The sequence below is a fragment of the Quercus lobata genome, chromosome 10 (genome assembly GCF_001633185.2).
Source record: "Quercus lobata isolate SW786 chromosome 10, ValleyOak3.0 Primary Assembly, whole genome shotgun sequence".
NCBI classification, from domain to species: Eukaryota; Viridiplantae; Streptophyta; class Magnoliopsida; order Fagales; family Fagaceae; genus Quercus; species Quercus lobata.
The window spans coordinates 44,974,981-44,982,221 of NC_044913.1; the positions used below are offsets into that span (position 1 = coordinate 44,974,981).

The following is a 7,241-nucleotide window of genomic DNA, read 5'->3' on the forward strand; positions in this document are numbered from 1 at the left end:
TCTCTCTCACCTCACCATCTCGCGTGCTCTCTCTACTTCTCTACTACGTTCTTTTAATTTTGCTCCTCCTCATCATTCTTGTCCGATCTTCACCTCATCTTCATACAAATCTCAGGTAACCATTCTTCATACATTTTCCTTGAATTTATCATCAAGATTTGGGTTTTTGAATGATGGATTTAATTAATGATTTATTTCAATTGAATGTGTGAGTATGATAGGTTTTTTCTTCATCCCTTCTCCCTTTTCCCTGAACTTATCATCAAGATTTGGGTCTATTTAATTGGTTTTTTTTTTTTCTCTTTAATAATTTTAGAGCAGTAATGTTGTGAAATCTAAATTGAAATTTTGTAATAGGCAAATTCAAATTGCATATCAAGCCACTTGCTTCGATTTTTCCCCCAATGGAAACCCCATGTGAAAATTTCCCATTGAAGAATCCCTCAGCAAGTTTGTAATGTGAAATTTTAATTTTTACGTATTTATTTAATATATAGAAAATTTGATTTCATGACATAAATCTTTGCACTCATTCTGGTTTTTCATTTATGATTGCTAGTGTATCTTTCTTTTTGTTCAATGGCTTTGAAGTTCTAAAATGCGTAAATTAGTTAGTATGGTGCGTAGAGGTGGAGGATCCCAGTATATGTCATTCAATGATAAATTGACACACATAGCAATTGGATCTCCTTCAGAGATGTAATAAGTCCTTGACTCTTTTAAGCAAAAAGATTATTTGTAAAAAAAATTTGGTTCTTTCTTTAAGCAATTCTTTAAGGTCCCTTGTTAGTATGGTGACTCATGACATTAATGTGATATTCCTTTTATTCGCATTGGCTCTCTATTATGCTTGCTGAGTTAGGGAATATCTTCCCTTATTTGTATTAGCTTCATCTCTCACTTGCTTTTGTAATTTCTTAGTGAGAAAAAGGAGGTAAGGAGCCTTGCAACTTTGGGTGTTATTTATGTAGTTAAACGCACATGGCGCTAGAAGATTGAGATTGCAAAAAGTAAGAGATCCATGTTCTACTGGGATACATAGCCTATGATCTACTTCTTCCAAAAGGTTTGCTTATTTCTATATTAAAAGTCCTGGTTTGTGAGTGTTTTAAATTTCACATCCTAGTTCAAGCCGGACTTATATCGTTATGTGGGCTGTTATTATTTCTTTCATTTGTGTGTATCTTAATTAAAGTTGGCGTTATAAATTATTAAATAAGATTCTACAGATTGGTTTGAACACTAGAAGCAATTATGGATATGTTGTGAGATTTTAGAAGAAAAAGTATTTGTTGGCTTTGAGAACTTGATTGCTCTTTTTACACTAACTAGCGTGCATTTTTTGGGTTTTGCTAATTGTTTCTGATTCTCAATATTTTTTGTTTTTTTTTTTTTTTGGTTGAATATATTTTTTATTATGTTCTTTCATTTTTTTGGTATGTAGTAATGAATTTGAGACAAGTATTAAATATTCAAATGTGTTTAACTGTTAGCTATGATCTCTTCTCTCATAAGGCTGAAATTGTTCAATCGGTAATTTAAGGAGGAGGAAATATGCACTTTACATTTTCTATATATGTAGATGGACAATGAAGCCAATCATCAACCAAAGCTAGAAGGTTTAAGGACAAGGTGGACGCCATCCATCGACAAGATATTTGCAAACTTGGTTGTTAAGTATATACAACTTTTGAAAGAGCAAATTAGTTTTAGTTGTTGAGAAAATGTAGCTACATTGTATGGATTCTAATGTGATATTATAGAGTTTTTAGCCAAAACAAAGTTATTAGCAAAACTTGATTCTATGGCGAAACTTAATTCATTCATGCTTGGACTTCATTTGTATGTTAAAAGTTAAAACTATGACATTTTTTGTTGAAACTATTAACTTCAAATTTAACTATTAGCTTAAAACTATTAGCTGGTATAGCAGCAAATTTAACTTAGGAGTACAATTATGTGCAAGTTCAAAGTTTTGTAACCTTAAAATGAATCATAACTTGCCCACAATGGATTCCAATGGCATCTTCCACTAATTATGATGCTATAGGGAAGGGGTGGACAGGAGGAAAGAGAAGGTTTGGGCTTTTTAGATACCTAAAATAATTTATGCATTATTTCTTGCAATGCTAGTGGTGATGGATTATTTCTTGGTAACAATGCCATACTAATGAATGAATGGTGATAACAAATAAAAAGAATCCACTCCATTCCAAGTATATCACAAATCAGGATAAGTATGCCTAAGAAATTCTATAAAGACCAATAGTATTTTAGAACACATTTCCTAATGTTCCATAAGTTCAAGAGAGGAGAATTCCATTGACAAGACAAACTTATCCAAATAAAAGTGGCTCTTCCATCTACAACATATCAAGAAATAAAGATTATTATAGAATTTTGTACATTCACACACTACTTTCAGAAAATTGACCTTTTAACAGCCAATTATGTTCAAATTACACGTTTCAATATTTTATAGGAACAGATACCAAACGGCTTTAGAATGAAGAATTTGTATAAATTTTGCGAAACCTTGAGAGAGAGAGAGAGAGAGAGAGAGATAACTACTTTGTGGCACTGATAAGTTTTCAACAACGAAAACATTTCATTGCTATACAATGTGAGGATGGAACCGTCAAATGTGAAAAAAAAAAAAAAAAAAAAAAAAAAAAAAAAAAAGTAAGAGAACCACCCAATGTAACAAAAGAACTGTTACATATGACAAAAATAGAGTAGATGCGATGTTGGTACTGCTTAATATGAAAATGGAACTATCAAATTTGAGAAAAACAAATAAAAGAACCACTATATGTGACAAAAAAAATTGTCAAATGTGATATTAGAACTGCACAATGCGATAATGGAACTGTTAAATGTGAAGAAAAAAAAATAAGGGAACCACCAAATGTGACAAAAGAATTGTTAAATGCGATGTTAGAACTGTACAATATGAGGATGGAACCATCAAATGTGAGAAAAGAACTGTTACATGTGATATTGGTACTGCGTAATATAAGATAGTACCATAAAATGTGAAAAAAAAATAAGAGAACCATCGAATATGACAAAAGTACAGTCACATGTGATATTGGTACTGTACAATGTGAAGATGGTACCATCAAATGTGAGAAAAAAATAAAAGAACCACCGAATGTGACAAAAATACAGTCACATGTGATCTTAGTACTACGTAATGTGAAGATGGTACCATAAAATGTGAGAAAAAAAAATAAGGGAACCACTGAATGTGACAAAAATATGATCACATGTGATGTTAGTACTGCACAATATGAGGATGGTGCCATTAAATGTGAGAAAAAAATAAAGGAACCACCAAATGTAACAAAAGTACAATCATATGTGATGTTGGTACTGCGCAATGTGAGGATGGTACTATCAAATGTGAGAAAAAAAAAAAAGAACCACCGAATGTGACAAAAGTACAGTTACATATGATGTTAGTACTACACAATATGAAGAAAGTATCATCAAATGTGATGTTTTGATAACCTAATATAGCAGGTTGCCTACTAGTGGGTATCGTACCCCCAAACAAAAGGGAGTACGCTAGAATTACCAATGTTATAAAATTGGTTTTTGAGATTATAATGCTAAATTTTTTAGAATTTTTTATGGGAATACTCTTATGGTCGGTGAGATTTAGGACTGCCCTGTGGCCATAGCACATTTGACCAGGAATTTGAAAGGAATCATTAAAAAATACTATACAAATTTTCCCATCATAAAAGGTACAATTTTTGGTTATGAATATTACGAATTCGAAATGATTAAATATATATATATATGTTATTTAGTATCATAAGTGATTTGTTAAAGTAACCTCACCTTTTTTCCTTTCTTTTTTTTCTCTCTTACAGCACAAAATATTCATGTTATATTGTGTTGTGTTGTGTTTTTTTTTTTTTTTTTTTTTTTTTTCTGAGAAGAAAATCTTCATGTGCTGATAAAATTTATATCAAGGGATTTATATTAAAATACTTTTGAATGCATTTATTCTAAATCCTCGACCCCAAATGCAATCTTGAAAAGGTGAAACAGGTAATTTTCATGCTATTTGAGAGAGTGCCAAGACAGTACTCAGACAACCTTTTCAGCTAAAATTCACAGATCACAAGCGTGTCCAATTGAAGGATACAATAACTAAGGGAAGGATCAGCATCTATCAAATTTTTCGGCCAACATCTATGGGAAATTCCCCAATGGCATTGATTGTTACCTAGTAAAAATAAAGTACAATTAACCCAAGGGTAAAAGTAGGTACGTGTTGTGGTTTTTTGGCTCTGCAAAAAGAGGTCTAACTCATGTCCCACCTGTTAAAATGACTAGGCTCAGTCCGTGGAAATCCAAGCAGAGCAAGTGTGGTTCACAAAATGTGAAAAGGTAATCAGTGCGCAGACCTTTACGCAAGAAAAGTATATGCTAAAATGGCACATTTATTTTATTATTTATCTTATTTTATAATTTATAATTTTATTATATTTTTTATACTGTTTATAAGTATGTATTATTTTAATTAATTTTTATTTTTATTTATAGTATTTTTAACAAATTTTTTTTTTAAATTTCAATAAAATAAACGAATCTTCGACAAAAGCCAGGCGTGTGGGACACGCTGGCATGAAGAAGAAAATTGGCTAAAAAGAGCGAGGCCATTCTGCTTTGGAGTGATGCTGGCTTTTGAGTCTTTTGAGGCTTTTGGGTAATGCTGTCTCTTCAGCTTGTTCTAAGCGTGGGAAAACACGGTTCGGATTCGATAATGCTCCCATAAAAATTTGGCGAAGATGCACTTTTTGGTACCTATATTTTAGGTTATTTTTTAATTTGATTTCTAAATTGATTTTGCTCTTAGATCAATCTCTGATTTTTTTTTAAATCATTTTTAAACTACTCCCTACTGTCATCCAAGTAACGGAACCCTATTACGTGGCAGACGGAGTGCCCTGGTTGCTGACATGGTGCTGACGTGGCACTGACATGACATTAAAATATTATTAAAAGAAATTATTTGCCATTTTTCAAAGCCAAGTCAGCATTTCAATTTTTTTTTAATTTCCAAAAAAAATTTCAATTTAAACTGAAAAAAAAATTCAAAAAAAAAAAAAACTTTTCAGTTTTAAAGATCGAGGAAAATTTTTTTAGAGCAATTAACACTATTCACGCTCTATGTTGGCGTTTTTGTGTTTGTATTTGTGTTTGCATTTGTATCTATTTCATTTTCTTCTTTCTTTTAAGATAAACCAAAAAAGTAAAATCAAAACAAAAATAAATTAATAAATATCCCAAACAACATCAGCCAGAGATGCGTATTTATCATGCTAAAAAACCCAAATTAGTTTGTGTTTGTGTGGCATTTGTCTCTCTTAGTCTCTATCTTTCTCGATTTGAGACGATTTGCTCTCAAATTGGGTTGGTTGAAAAATATCCCAAACCACGACTGAGAAAAAGAAGAGGGAAGAAGATCAGCCCAAAAGAATTAGAAGATGAGATCGGCCTAAGAAAAAAGAAGAAGAAGAGGCAGAGGAGATCAGCAACATGGGCACGACATGCTATCTCCGACTTTTGCTTGTTTGCGTTGTTTGTGTTTGTATCGTTCTTTTCCTTCTTTCTTTGTCAATCTCCGACTTTTTTTCACTCTCTAAACCCGAATCCCTCTTCCTCTCTCTTTAGATTCATGGGTTTTGATTCATGGGTTTGATTTTTCATGGGTTTGATTCATGGGTTCATGGGTTCGATTCATGGGTTTGATTTTTCATGGGTTTGATTCATGGGTTCATGGGTTCATGCAATCTCTCGACTTTTGATTCATGGGTTCATGGGTTTGATTATTTGCTAAGAAAATCAATAAAAGAAAAGAAAATATTGATTATTTTAATTTTCTGGGCAAGTTTTCATCTTCTTTTCTGTAGAACATGAAGAACAGTTCTGGGTTCACCTGCATTATTCTGGGTTTGCATTTGTTTTGGGTTTGCTCTTGTTTTGGGTTTGTTCTTGATTTTGGGTTTTATTTCTTGTTTTTCTGGATTTGATAGAGATTAGATTTGGTTGCCGGATTTGGATTTGGGTTTGCCAGAGATTGGATTGGTTGCCGGGTTTATTTCTTGAATTTAGGAAGAACATGAAGAACAGGATGGTATGTTCTTACGGAAAAAAATAATGAAAGTAAAAATAATAATAATAATTTTAATAGATTTAAGGCCAAAAATAATAATAATAATAATAATAATAATTGTGGGGCCAAAGAAAGTGTAGCCCCGGCCCAGGCCCAGTTTATCTTAAGGTCCGCAGCCCAAGCCGAGGAGAGCCATTGCCGAGGACGACCTCCTCCTCGGCACTTCATTAAATGCCCAAAGAAAGGAGCAAACTGAATGTAGCGGGCAGGGCCAGGGAAAAAGCAGCCAACACAGTAATACGGAATTCGGCGTCTGACAGGCCCATGCCCATGCCCATGCGCCTTTCCAGCAACTCCCAACCACTCTAGGTATGGGTCGACTAGACAGGCCTGCACCCCAAAAGTAAAATCAACACGTGGACACAAAAAAGGGGAATGGAACACCAGTATAAAAGGAGAAGAAAATAAAGCTCTTAGGAGGAGAACTCTGGCCAAAAAAGAAAAGGGGTTTAGCTAGGGAAACCAAACCCGCCCATGCAGTATTTCCCGTAGGAACTACTACTAAGCAGATCATCTATGCCCAAGGCCATACCTTTGAAGTCCATTCTCTACAAATGATATTGTGAGGGCCTCTTTTCGTACGAGCCCAATACTGTCTTGAGATCGTAACAAATTGGCCTCCTACAATTGGCGCCGTCTGTGGGGAGGTTTGTGTCTTGGCATAGATGACGGTATGAGACAGTACCTGTATCGTTTCTACCAGCCACTTACAGTGCTCTAGCGTAAAGCTTCGATAGGGACTATGACTCTTGACTAGGGGCTACACTTATAGCGCCAGCCATGTAGATGGTTCAAGAGGCTCGGCCGAAGATTTCATTCCCTTAAAGCCAAGGCCCCATAGATGAGAAAAGCAAAAGTACAAGTTTTGGACAGAACCAAGGCCTTGTATGGTCCTCGGACCCAAGCCTCTGGGGAAACCAACTACTTAGACGCAAAAGTACAAGTTTTGGACAGAACCAAGGCCTTGTATGGTTCTCGGACCCAAGCCTCTGGGGAAACCAACTACTTAGAAGCAAAAGTACAAGTTTTGGACAGAACCAAGGCCTTG

At 34.3% G+C, this 7,241-nt stretch overlaps 1 long non-coding RNA gene across 1 annotated transcript; it reads left to right on the forward strand.

The window, feature by feature from the left end:
- On the forward strand, nt 1-1,900 carry LOC115963656. Its single transcript, XR_004085867.1, has 3 exons — nt 1-115; nt 922-1,066; nt 1,583-1,900. It is a non-coding gene; the product is annotated as an uncharacterized LOC115963656 (long non-coding RNA).
- The last annotated feature ends 5,341 nt before the right edge of the window (nt 1,901-7,241 follow it).